Here is a 14,507-nt window from a genome sequence, read left to right on the forward strand (position 1 = left end):
TTAATGGCCACCCCATGAGCTAGTCCTCAATAACTCTTTATAGTATCACTGGAAAATAATCCTTGTGCTTTAAAAAGTAATGACTTTCAGATAATTCATTAAATTCATTGAGATCATTAAAAATAATATTAAAACTATAATAATAGGGACTGCAGTAGTAAAACAAGACATTCTGCAAGACTGACTTATATGGAAGGTTCTGGGTTAGTGTCTAGGGCCCTCCCTGAATGCCTCACTTGGGTGTATGTACATGTGCCCATAATCAGAGCTGGCTGGGGGTGGATCATGGCACCAAGACCCCAGAGTGGATGTTCTCTCTCTCTCTCCCTATCCCTTTGTCTCTCTCATTCATGGAAGAAATCAATACACTTTAACAAAGCATAAAAATAAAGGCAGAGAATTTAAACTATAAAAATAAAAAGGAATTCATCTTTTTCCCTGATGGTGACATTCTTTCATCTACTCTTTGGTAACTGTATGCCCAAGAAGTCAGCACCTTCCGAGCATGGGAAGAAGGGGAGGTGATGAAAACCAGAAGTGAGGTCACCACATGTTTATTTTCTGGGAGAAGTGTAACTGCATTGAAAGTTCATGTTTTTATTTTGGTGTCAAATAATTATGGAACATCTTTTCTACATTTTAATGGATAATCTTCTGCCCTTCAAACATGCTTATTGGAGGGTTTCCATTTTCTCTCCATTACACTCAGCAGTATTTATTTTGCAGACTACAGATCCATGGGCACTTTGCCATTCATCTTCCATCATTTACTTATATTTAATTTGCGAGATTTATACAAAACTGCATACTATAAAAGCATGTGGCCACGGAAGAAATAAAGTATTCTTTATTTCAAGGTAGCTGAATATTGATCATCTAGACTTAAATTGATTTCTATTTTGCTCACACAGAGAAGGAGGAAAAAGAAATAGGTACGCCAAAAATGAAAGCTCTTAAATTAAGGGAAAAAATGCATTAAGTTTGGGGGACCAGCAGCTAGTGTAATGGCTATGTCATTGAACTCCCACGTAGTCGACTGCAGTTCGAGTCCCGGACCCGGTGACTTAAACTCACGCCAGGCGCATGTGCGTTTGTGCCCAAGATCCCGAGAGAAGAATGGAGGAGAAGGGATTGCAGTGTGGCCATCATCCATGTGGGGTGATTTCTTGCTTTCTGTCTCTGTCTCTCTCTGTCTTTCTGGTGAGCGCATGCACCCTATAGCGAAAACCTCTCCAAAAAAAAAAAAAATCATTAAGTTTACTAAAACTCTATCCTCCTTTGTGTATCGAGGTTTGTGTGTGAAATTGAGCATAAAAGGCAGTATCTGATAAGGTTTCAGCAACTAATATGAGCTGACTCTCAGGTTTTACTTTCAAAACGAACACCATCTCATTGAACTCCCACGTAGTCGACTGCAGTTCGAGTCCCGGACCCGGTGACTTAAACTCACGCCAGGCGCATGTGCGTTTGTGCCCAAGATCCCGAGAGAAGAATGGAGGAGAAGGGATTGCAGTGTGGCCATCATCCATGTGGGGTGATTTCTTGCTTTCTGTCTCTGTCTCTCTCTGTCTTTCTGGTGAGCGCATGCACCCTATAGCGAAAACCTCTCCAAAAAAAAAAAAATGCATTAAGTTTACTAAAACTCTATCCTCCTTTGTGTATCGAGGTTTGTGTGTGAAATTGAGCATAAAAGGCAGTATCTGATAAGGTTTCAGCAACTAATATGAGCTGACTCTCAGGTTTTACTTTCAAAACGAACACCATCTTAATCCAATGGGACTTCGTTGGGGGGAGGACTTAGACACGAAATACCACGTGAGTGGAACTGTGGCCAGAAGTATATTCATATCTGAATATTTTCTTTCCTTTGCATCTAGCTCTGGTTGATTTATCGAGGGCCACGAGAGGAAAAGTGTACTGAATAATGTCGTCTCATTACCGGGTATCGGATGGAGTATGTTTAATTGAAATGAATTTGAAGTTCCTGAGTACAAAAAAGACTGCAAGGAAGGTCCACCTTTTTTGTATCAAAATAGTAACATTTGGGACCCACACTCATGAGAACCAGGTTGGGCGGGGAGGAAGCTGATGGATCCGGGCAGAACAGTTTAGGGAAACGGACAAGGAAAGAAATCTGAGCATACGTGTAAGACGAGCAGCCCCAGGTGCTGCCCTTAGAGGGAATAAGGTAACTATCTGGATGGGCTGATAACCGGGCCCACTGAGATGCAGCCGTTATGCATACATCATTTCATACTTTTTAAATGGAAGCAAACTCAAGCTCTGGAATGTCTGCTCAGTTTCTCTAAAACTTAGAAGGTGATTTTAATTAAAAAAAAAAAAAAAACTACCAGGGAACTCTACTGAAAAGATATATGATAAATTTATTCAATCCCCCTGAGCAAATCGAGAGGTAAAATGTTCCAGATAGACAGCAATGCGGATTTTGATCTTTGAAATGTGAAGAAACTCCTGGGACTCTTACGGTGCCTGACGGCTCTATTTTAGTCCAGCTGAGAAACAGGAGAAAGTCCTTGAAAACTTCTTGTTTCTACAAAAAAAAAAAAAAAAAAAAAGGGAATTTTAGAGTGTGACAAAAGCAGAAATCTACTGGCTAAATATAAAATAACGATAACAAGCTTTTATTATTATTATCATTATTATTTTTTACATTTTTGCCATAGAGCACATGAGCTTGATGGAGAGAGAAACAGTGAGAAGGAAAGTGAGAAATCGCCCCCCGTGTGTGTGTGGGGGGGTGGGGATGGCTATATCCTAATTCCTTCTCCATTCTCCTCTCTGGGTTTGGGATATGCACACACACCCGGCATGATGTCCATGCCACTCAGTCTGGGCTTTAAACCGCAGTTGGTCCTATGAAAGTCTAGAGTCTTAACCACCATGCCACCTGCTGACCCCCAAAACATGATGTTTTAAAGAAATGAATATTCCGAGAAAGTATAATATTTAATATTTTGATGAATTTACTTCACAATAAAGGATATTACTTAAATACATCATGTTGGACTATGTTTAAAGTTCATCTGCTCACTAAAATGTATTCCTTTTTTTTTCATTTGTTCAACACATACATCGAATGCCTATCCTATGTCAGTCATGGTTCTAGGCCCTGGGGCGAGGGAGCTGAATAAACAAGGTCCCTGTCTCATGGAACTTCATGACTAGAAGACACCTCATTGGCACTTACACTAGCAACATAACGGTTCGCTAATGGATGTATTATTCATTTAAAATTTTTTAGAATTATTTAATTTTATTTATAATAATGATAATAATTATTATTTTTAACTTTGCTATAGGGCACACACATACTCAATAGAGAGAGAGAGCAAGCAAACAGCCAGAACTGGGACTCAAACCATAGTTGGCCATACGGGAGCCCAGGGCCTAAACCACCACACCATCTGCTGGCCCATGACTTGTTCATTTAAATGTGAATTTGGGATGCACTATATCTAAATAGTGCTAAAATTCCCAACAAGAAATACCAATAAACAAGGAATGAGATATCCTAACTTTACCTTGCTAAATATCATTTTGGTGTAATCACCTTCCTCAATGGAGATTGTTAATAAAGCCTGACTGGGTGGTGGACAAAACTATAATGACTCATATCTTTTTTTTTTTTTTTTTTTTTTCTATAGGGCCAATGTGCTCCCCAGCCAGAAAGACAGAGAGAGACAGAGAGACAGAAAGCAAGAAATCACCCCCAGGGGGATGGCCATGCCATAGTCACTTCTCTTCCCTTCTCCTCCTGGGATTTTGGGCACACATGTACACAAACCTGGTGTGAGTTTTAAGCCATTGGGTCTGGGACTCAAACTGCAGTCAGCCATGTCAAAGTCCAGACTCTTAACCATCATGCCACCTGCTGGCCCCTCAAATAGATACATTTCATAACTTACTATGACTTATATGTTCTAATATTTGGAAGATGATATATTTCTGGTTATGGTTAGGATAAGCTATTCACTCTTGATATTGTAGATTTTTAGACAAGAACTTTTAAAAATAACTTGGATTCAGTTCTTTCCTGAGATATTAGTCTCTTTTATTATTTAAAAAAAAAAAGAAAAGTTCAAGGGGCCAGTAGATGGCAGGGTGGTTGAGGCTCTGGATTCTGACGTGGCCGTCTCTGTGCTTGGACCCAGTGGTTTGAAAATCACGTTGGGTGTGAGTGCATGTGTCTAAAATCTGGAGAGGAGATTGGAGGAGAAAGAAGTGTGGCACGGTCATCCCCCTGGGGGGTGATTTCTCACTTTCCCTGTCTCTCTCTTATGGTAAAACGAAGCAAAGCAAAACAAAACAAAACAAAACACCTTTCAAATATACTAACATCCTGTTAGTGCACTCAAAAACCGTAAGAGTAACTTTCAGTTAAATATCCAACCAAGTATATCTGGAGTGCCTAGAGTATCCAAATGACCGAGGTACTCCTAGGTTCACTAAGAATTTCATTCACTGTGTTCATATAACAATAATGTCAACATATAACAGAGGTGATCATTTTCATTGTCTCCAACCCCTTGGAGCATGTGTGGAGTAGAACATTCGTGCCCACTATCCCAAACAACTGTGTTCTAAATTTATTCCAGTCATGAGAGACAGACAGGGGGAGACGAGCACCCTCCACAGCACTCTGCCATGAGCCTCCCTCTCCCCGCAGCCTTCCAGCCAGCTAGGACCACGGTGCACATGCACACGTGCACACATCCAGGTCAGCCAGGACCTGAACCTGCAAGTCTTCCTTACCGATTCAGCACCCCTCGAGGGTGCTTTCTTGCTGGGCTTATCAAGTTTACCACAAAATAGTTTTTCCTGTGAATTCGGTTTAAGAATGTAGGAGTGACCCACAAGTGACCCTTTTATTTTATTTATTCTTTTTTTTTTTTTTTTGAGAAGTTTTTGCTACAGGGCGCGTGCGCTTGCCAGGAAGACAGAGAGAGACAGAGAGACAGAAAGCGAGAAATCACCCCCCAGGGGGGATGGCCACGCCGCAATCCCTTCTTCTCCATTCTCCCCTTGGATCTCAGGCATGCACACACATGCGTCCGGTGTGAGTTTAAGCCAGTGGGTCCGGACTTGAACCGTGGTCTGCTACATGGGAGTCCAGTAACGTAACCATTATGCCATCTGCTGGTCCCTGCAAATGACTCTTTATGTATGAAAAAGGGTTAACATGGATAGGGTTTAGATAGGGCAAAGGATGAAGATACAGTCCATATTTTTTTTTTTAGAGGTACTGTATTTTCTCTTTAAATCATGCAAATATTTATTGTATCTATATAGTTTTATGTCTTTAAAAGTAAAAACAATGTTTTCATTTCTTAGCATGGATTAGCATTGTTGCTCTCCTGTGATACATTGTATTTCCACTTCCTCTGGCAGCTCCAGGCACTCAGGACACATGTGTACAAAGGCAGAGCATCCGGCATCCTGGGTGGTTAAACACGAGCACCCAGAGGACTATGCTCTGGTTGTTCTCAAATTGTTCACGTTAGGCAAGCTTAGATTTTCCTCCTATGCGAAAAGATTTGGTAAAACGCTTGCTTTATGCTCTGTAGTGTTGCTGGAGAGAGCAGAAGAGGCCGTCTGAATAACTGGCTCATTCGATCTGAGCAGGTACAAACACCAAATGGTTCCATGTTTCTCCAGTTACTGCTTTCAGCTGTGCTCCAGTGCGTCTCCCCTCCCCGTCCCTGAATGGGAGCTTGGTCAGCTCCCATAGCTTTTTGGCCACTTCCAGCTATTAAAATAGTTCAGGGACCAGCAGTTAGCGTAATGGCTATGTCGCTGGACTCCCATGAGGTCGACCACGGTTCGCGTCCTGGACCCAGTGGCTTAAAACTCACACCAGGCGCGTGTGTGTGCGTGCCCAAGATCCCGAGAGGAGAATGGAGGAGAAGGGATTGCAGCGTGGCCATCCCCCCTGGGGGGTGATTTCTCGTTTTCTGTCTCTCTGTTTCTCTCTGTCTGGCGAGCGCACACGCCCTATGGAAAAAAAAAAAAAAAAAGAAGTCAGTTCAATCTGATTTAATCCCATTTAAAATTTCACCTCCTGTTGGCTTGAAAGCTCATCTCTTTCCATTCCCCCAGGTGCAGCAAAGTTGCCACCTAAGAGACTTGGATCTTGAAAGGAGAGGGATAAACTTTTCTCTCCCTGTCCTCTCCATCACGGGCCTTCTGCTCTAAAGAATTGGGCCCAGAGAAGGAAGAAAGATGGCGAATAGCCTTCACTCAGCAGGTGCGGCCCTCACTCGTCTGTTGCTTCTTCTCTATTCAGAATTCATCAGTCTTAATGCCCTCTGAGCTCCCTGCCAAAAGCAGAGTCTCTCCAGGGACGCGCATCTGTCACTTCTAGGGATTTGACAGTAGGTGCATGCATCCGCCTAGACCCGCCTAACTCCGTCACTCCTGACTCCCGCTCAGCGGCTTCTGACCAGATTCCTTCTCATCTTGCTCATGAAAAATGTGTGCTATGGGGACCAGCAGTTAGCGTAATGGCTATGTCGCTGGACTCCCACGTAGTCGGCCACGATTTGCGTCCTGGACCCAGTGGCTTAAACTCACACTGGGTGCATGTGCGTGTGTGCCCAAGATCTCCAGAGGAGAATGGAGGAGAAGGGATTGTGGAGTGACCATCCTCCCTGGGGGGTGATTTCTCACTTTCTGTCTCTCTGTTTCTCTATATCTGGCAAGCGCACGTGCCCTGTAGCCCCCTGCCTTTGACTGAAAACCCCTCAAAAAAAAAAAAAAAAAAAGGAGGGGCCAGCAAATGACATGGTGATTAAAGGCGCTGGACTCCCACATGGCTGACCACGGTTCGAGTCTCAGAACTGGTGGCTTGCTTTCTCATTTCCTCTCTCTGTCTCTCTCTGATCAAACTGGAAAATAATAATGATAATAATAAATAAAAGTTAAATAAAATATTTCTTTAAAAATTTTTTAAAAATTTTAAAAAGAACGAAAGAAAAATGTGTACTATGAAAAAGCTGTGGGTGGATTTCCTTTGTTTTTTTGCACCAAAATAAATTTAGACTCTAATTTCACTTCTCCATAACTGTTTGTCCTTTTGTATTTTTTTAGAAAAGGAATTATTTATTTAACTTTATTTATTCATTCATGTTTAATTTGACCAGAGAGAGACATACACAGACAGAGAGAGAGGTGAGAAAGTAAGTCAGCCACCAGGTCCGGGACTCGAACTGTGGTTAGCCATGTGGGAATGTCCAGTGCCTTAACCACCATGCCTCCTGCTGGTCCCCAAGTCCTTTTGTATTCTTTTTTTTTTTTTTTTGGAGGGGTTTTTGCTATGGGGCGCTAGTGCTCACCAGACAGACAGAGAGAGACAGAGAGACAGAAAGCGAGAAATCACCCTCCATGGGGGATGGCCATGCCACAATCCCTTCTCCTCCATTCTCCTCTTGGGATCTTGGGTACGCACGCACACGCGCCCAGCATGAGTTTAAGCCACCGGGTCCGGGACTCGAACCGCAGTCGACTACGTGGGAGTCCAGCGACATAGCCATTACGCTAACTGCTGGTCCCCTGTATTCTTTCTTATCCATGGGACTCTCACACAAAAAAAGTCACAAAAAATGTGGGTGCAGGCTGCTAATCAACCAGTGTCTCTCTCGTGCTGTCTCTTTGTCTCTTCCCACTCAAGTGTGCCCACAGAGAACTGCTGGCCAGCAAGTCCACCCATCTTTCTAAGTTTCCATTGGGCCGATTCCTTTTCACTTGGCTTGGGTGAAGAGGATCGGCGTCTCCCCCTTTTCAAGCAGAGAAGCCTCAAGCTCATCTCACCGCTCCTCAGTTCACCGTCCATGAACATACGGCGGAGGCGCGTGGGTAGCGAAGGCAGCGTGCTCACCTCCTCCCATGCCCAGTGTTATCTGGCCTTGGTCTCCTCGGGTGCTCGTTAGAATAAAGGGAACGTAGCACCCGTTTCTGTCCTGTTGGTTCAGGGGTGACAAAATAAAGCAACAGATAACGTCCCGATTCGACACCCTGTTGGCCTGCCACTCCCCAGAACCTGCAGAAACGCACACAGCTACGCGCATGCGCTGTACCACGTGGGCAGCAGAAACGCATGCCCACCCTCAGGGAGGCTGACTCTGGTCTGTTCAGTTGTCCAGGGCAACAGCTCGGTCGCATCCCGTGGGAAATGGTGCAGCCATGCTTGCTAGCTGCTGGGGTGGGGGCTGGAGGGGAGCGGGCGGGGATCGCCTTGTGCCTAGGGGTGGGGGTGAGAGGTGGAGGGAGGCTTCCCTCTGAACCCAGGCCATATGCTTAGTCTCCTGCATTGGGGGGAGGGGGGATTACTGCCTGTATTTCTTTGCTCGTTTCCAACACAGCGAAGCAGTGGTAGGATCGTGCCCTCAGGTGCAGTGTGACATCAGGACTAAGTCGAACCTGTGCCACAGACCGCTGGTAGCTCAGATGCTGTGTGGCCCTTCAGTGGGGACAGACCTCGCTGGGCCAGAACACCCGGAAGCCCGGGGCATTTCCCACCAGACAGCTGAGGAGGCTGGCACCCGCTCCTCCTCCACTGTGGGCTGCAGTGAGTCAAAAGGAAGCCTTTAGAGGAAAAAATATTGCCACGACATCATGCAATAGGCGACTCTTAGTCTGACAATGCCACATCGTGTCTCGCAGCATCACAGGGTACGGCGGCGGGTCTCTCGTCGCACCACCTGCCATTTGTGCTGTCCCTGCCCTTAAAATGAAGCCCTCTCCCAACTCCGCAGCCTCCAGAAGCCCGTCACTGACTGCAGACCTGGGTGACGCTCTCTGTGGGTCTGCGGCCCTTCTGTCACAGCTTCAGAAGTGTCCCTAGCTCTGCCTGTCCTCTGTGGGGTAGGGGACACTCTGCTCCACACTCCCCTCTCCTCTCCCAAGAGAACCAAGGTACACCCCCCATGACAGGAGAGCCCGAGGCTCACCCGGCCTCAGGTAACCCGGAAAGCTGACAGCCACGGAAAGCTGACAGCCACGGGAAGCCATGCGTGGTGTGGCGTTTCTGCGCTCCTACGTTAACCCCGGCCTCCTGCCAGCCAACAGGAGACCCTGGCCATGGCCGGGGCTTCCCTCTCCGTGCAGCAGACACGGAGGGCAGCCCTGCCCATTTTGCCTCCTAGTCCCATCCAAGCCAACCCAGGATAATTCTGAGCCGAACCAGAGGCATGAGCATCCGTGCCAAGGATGACAGATTGGGCCTAAATCCCACTTCAGGGACCCCACAGGGCCAGTCCCTGCTTCTGCCCCTTCCCCGAGGCTTTGCCAGGAAGCGGTGTGAGCCCCCCGCCCACGCTCTCCCCCTTCTCCTCCCTCTCAGTTTTACTCAGCCTCTCCTCCTCTCCTTACTAGGCTGTTCTCTGACCCCGGGGACTCCTGGCTTAGCCACCTCGATGAACTGAGGTTGGAGGTTAACTAACCGTGGCTGGAGGAAGTATTTAGTTTTGTTTATACACTGGTTTTTGTTTTCTTTTTTAAAGAATGTATTTATTTATTTATTATGGTTCTTTTTAATTTTATGAGAGAGAGAGAAAGAGAGAGAGAGAGGGAAAGTGAGAAAGCAAGCCGCCAGGGGCAGGACTCAAACTGCGGTCAGCCACGTGGGAGTCCAGAGCCTTAACCACTGTGCCATTTGTTGGCCCTGGTTTTTGTCTTTAAACAACTTTGTTACTAGCGCTTACCAACTGGATGAGTTCGCAGCAAAATCTGTAATTCTAGTTTCTTATGACAATTTAGAAAACCTGGCGTTCTTTGCAGGGTGATAGCCAAACGGTGCTGGAAGACTAGAACGTGGAAAGGTTGTCCCTTGGAGTTTTTCTGGTTTTTCTTTTTTTTTTTTTTTTTTCCAGTTTTGCTGTATGGCATGTGTGCTCTCTGGGAAGAGAGAGAGATGAGAAACCACAGCCCAGGGGGATGGCCAGGCTGTAATCCCTTCTCCATCCTCTCTGCAGGATTTTGGGCCCACAGGTCCACGCACCCAGCTTGTTTCTAAGCCGGGATCCAGTGCAGTCAGCCACGCGGGATCCAGCACCTTCACCTCCACGACACCTGCTGGCCCAGGCTGCTCCTCTAGGTGGCCCTGGTGCTCGGCTTCTACTCAGCCCTGCCCACCCGCCTCACTGGGTCACAGCACCTGCAGACCTGAAGGAGTATGGGACTTTGGGATGCTCTTCTGTGGTTATTTCTCGAAGGCCAGAGAGAATGGCTGTTTGGAGGCTATCACTCCTAGCACGTAACTACAGGCCCGGGCCAGAGAATGAGAAGAATCTGGTGTCCTTCTCAGAGCCAGAGAAGGGAACAATTCGTGGAATAGTAACACAAAAAATGATCCCTCCACGTGAACAAGAAAGATAGACACCACAGAAATTTCGTCATGGCCGAGGCCCCTCGGGGAAGGGTTAGCATCGAATCCTCCCCAAGACCACAAGAGGAAAAACCATTAGTCCTGTTTTACAGCTGGGAGAACAGAGGCTCAGAGAGGCTTGATTGGTCAAGGCATGAGGTGAAGTTGTGGAACTTGGAATTCTTCAATACTGGGCTATACTGCCTTCTTTTTTTTTTTTTTCTAGAGTTGTTTGTTTAATTTTACTTATTATTATTTAATTTGCTTTAGGGCACGCATGCTCACTAGAGAGAGAAGGAGAGAGAAAAGTGAGGAAGCAAGCTCTGGGACTCAAACTGTGGTGGGCCATGTCAGAGTCCAACGCCTTAACCACCATGCCACCTGCTGGCCCCATACTGCTTCTCTTACAATAGGTATTAGTGGCACTTCAAGGGACTATTTAATTAGAAGTTAATTGTCCCGTGTAATTAGATCAGATCCTGGACTGAAAGGGATAGGCCACCTTGGCTAACGGAGGAGGGCTAGGTAGTCCTTTCACTCCTGTTCTTTCCTCCAAATGGATGCTATTTCCGGAACACCTCTCAAAGGTCACGGCTGCACTCTGCTTTTACAAATAGCAGTTATTCAGTAGATGCGCCCACTGTATTTCTTCTGAGGGGTTTGCCTTAAATTTTACCAAGTGCGTTTGCGAGTCTGTGCGTGTGGAAGAGGCTGAGCACAGCAATGTAGCTCATGACACCTCCCGTGGCAGGTCACACCTACTGTTGACAAGAACTGCCAAGGACTGTGAAGGGAGGGTCCTTCCAAAATGTAGACTAGCTACAGAAATGAAAGGGTTACATTCAAGTAAGTAGAAAAGGCTTTGTTCTCTCTCTCTTTTTTTTTTTTCCTGGTAGAAACTTATGGAAGTAGAAAGACACCTAATATGATGATCAGGTTGAAAAAATAGTGAATTCAGAGTCAAACCTTTCATCAAACCCGACCTTTTGAATTCGCACATTTTTATGTTTATAGTGTAATGAGTCTCCCATTGACTAATACATCAACATTACATCCGCCATCAGCATTCCTGTATGTATTTTGAAGCAGCCATTGGTACTTCACAAAGATATTACACAATTTCCCCTCATGAATTTTGAGTTAAAATGTGACAATAGATTCAAGAACCAAAGCTTTTAATGTTACATAGGAAAGGAAATCAGGTTATGGAAGTAGATAGTTAGTTCGGGTGTCAACTTCACTGGACTGAGGAATACCTACAAATCTAACAGAGCTTATTCTGGGTGTGTTCACAGCGTGTTTCCAGAGGACATGAACATGCCCGTCTCAGTCCCTAGATGGGGAAGATTGGCCCTCAATGTGGGCAACCAACGAGGGGCTCGGGGAGAACACAAGGAGGTGAGGGGCTCTCCCGAGAGAGACAGAGAGATGGAATAAACTCTTTGGTTGCCTTGGACGTCAGAACGCAAGGCGCTCCTGCCCTCAGACTTGACTCACACCAGTTCCAGTCCCCTGTCTCCTGACCTTCAGGCTTGGCCTTAGGACTGAGAGTTACAGCGTCGGCTTCCCTGCTCTGGGGCCTTTGAACTTGGGCTGAGTCATGCCACCAGCACCCCGGGATTTTCAGCTCACAGACGGCCTGTTGTGGGACTTCTTAGCAGTCATAATTGTGTGAAGCAATTTCCCCAATATCTTCTCTCATCTATCTATCTATCTATCTATCTATCTATCTATCTATCTATCATCTATCTTATTGATTCTGATTCTCTAGAGAACCCTGACAAATACAGATGGTAATAGAATCGTAATTCCATTTCTAGATGGGAAATTTCTTATCATTCATTTTGTGCAGCCTGTAAAAAAAGGCACCAAGCCAACTAAGCTGAAGACTTTTCTGAAGCTGTGATAGAGGTTTTCTTTTTTTTTTTTTCTTTTTTTTTTCTTTTGGAGAGATTTTCACTGTAGGGCACGTGCGCTCACCAGACAGACAGAGAGAGACATAGAGACAGAAAGCGAGAAATCACCCCCCAGGGGGGATGGTCACGCCGCAATCCCTTCTCCTCCATTCTCCTCTCGGGATCTTGGGCACGCACGCACACGCGCCCGGCGTGAGTTTTAAGCCACCGGGTCCGGGACACGAACCGCGGTCGACTATGTGGGAGTCCAGCGACATAGCCATTATGCTAACTGCTGGTTCCCGTGAAGCTGTGATAGAGGTTTTAGAAGTAACAACATTGCTTGGGGCTGGCTGGTAGCATGGTGCCTAAGGTGCTGGACTCCCACATGGTTTGGGTCCCGGACCTGGTAGCTTTCTCACTCTCTCTCTCTCTCTCTCTGGTCAAATTTAAAAATAATAATAATAGGGACTTGCAGATGGTGTAGCAGTTATGTTGCTAGACATGGCAAAGCATGGTTTGAGTCCTGGACACAGTGGTTTGAAAATCACACTGGGTGTGTATGTGTGCATGGGTGCCCAAGATCCCGGGAGGAGAATGGAGGAGAAGGGATTGTGGCGTGGCCATCCCTCCTGGGGGGATGATTTTTCACTTTCCTTCTTACTGTCTCTGTCTTTCTCTCTTGTGAGTGCATGTATGCTACAGCAAAAACCTCTAAAAATAATAATAATAAATAACTTTTCAAAAAGAAGTATTAACATTACTAGAAAGGGAAATCTGGATAAAAAATTTTACGATGTGAAAACATCTTTTATAGCTTTTTTTCCCTTTTTATTTGCTATTGGGCATGTGCATTCGTGGGACAGAGACAGAGATGAGAGAGGGAAAGTTAGAAAGCACCCCCAGGAGCGACAGCCACCGTTTCAACTCTTCTCCACTCTCCTCTCAGGATTTTGGCAAGAACACACACGCCCAATGTGAGCTAAATGGGATCCAGCCCACCTTAACTACTACCCTCTCCTTCCTCGCTGGCCCTCTTATTTGTCAGGATTTTTAAGACCTGGGATTATTCTCCGGCATGCAGTGATGGTTATAATCCAGGTTTTAGGCCCTGCTGAGTACCCTAAAACAAGGTGGAATGATGGGGAGTCCACAAGACTCACTTTCCCCTCCCAGGTGGCCTGAAGACACCTAGTATCAGCTCCACATCCAGATCCTGTTCTTTAGGGGTCAAAGCAAAGAAGAAAACGAGGAGGCCCGGAGATACTGTTATTTGTTTTTAAAACGTCTAAGTCTACAGAGCAAGTAAGAAGTAGGAGAGACCAGACTGACGTCCACCAAGGTGCACCGTCTTGCTCCGCTGATTTACTGTCCTGTTTTTCGAGGAATTCTTAGAAAACTTAACATTAAAAATGTCCAAAATTGCTCCACCAATTTGGTTACGCAGGTTTCAAGCCAGATAACCTCCAAAGATTTCTAATCCTTCCTACCATAAACTCAAATTGGGAGAGAGAACGTCGATTAGCATTCCTTTGACGCCCCACTTACAGTGTGGTCTAGACTTTGCTAATCAGTTACTTTGTGGTCAATGGTTGAGAGAACCTGTATCTTTAAATCTCCCTGACACCTGGCAATGCTTTTGTTTAATGGAAATTTCTAAACTACAGGAGTAAATTCTCGAAGCTACAGTAATTACTGTATGGACGCTACTCAACGTTTTGAGGTGCTGCGGGAGAAATATGCAGGGATTTTAGAATTCAGTCGTTCTTTTCCTGCGACTTTCAGTGTTTTGTTGTTGTTGTTGTTCAGCGGTGTCGCCAGTGGGCACCTGAGCGGATCTAGCTTTTGTCTGGTTTGTTTTTAAATCCCCAGTGATCTACTTCTCGGTTTCGGTTGCGCTGCAGAGCAGAGAACCCGCCCCGCTCCGGGAAGCGTTCGCCGCAGCACTGCGCCTGCGCAGCGAGGCCGCGTCGCCGCGCCCGCCTCTCCCCGTGCGGCCGGCAGGGGGGGCTGGGCCCCGTGCGGCCGGCAGGGGGCGCTGTGCGGTAATGGCCCCGTCTTCTCCCAGCGCCCCGCAACGGCGCGCGAGAGGGCGGGAGCGAAGCGAGCTGAGGGGCGTTCTATCCTCCCGGGCGCTGGTCTCTATCGCCCTTTGTCCTCCAGCCTCCCCCGGGCGCTAGGCCTGCGGGCCTGGTTGCTAGGCGGAAGCAGGGCGCGGCGGGGGGCGGCGC

This window comes from Tupaia chinensis, unplaced genomic scaffold (assembly GCF_000334495.1).
Source record: "Tupaia chinensis unplaced genomic scaffold, TupChi_1.0 Scaffold144806_1, whole genome shotgun sequence".
Taxonomy (NCBI): domain Eukaryota; kingdom Metazoa; phylum Chordata; class Mammalia; order Scandentia; family Tupaiidae; genus Tupaia; species Tupaia belangeri.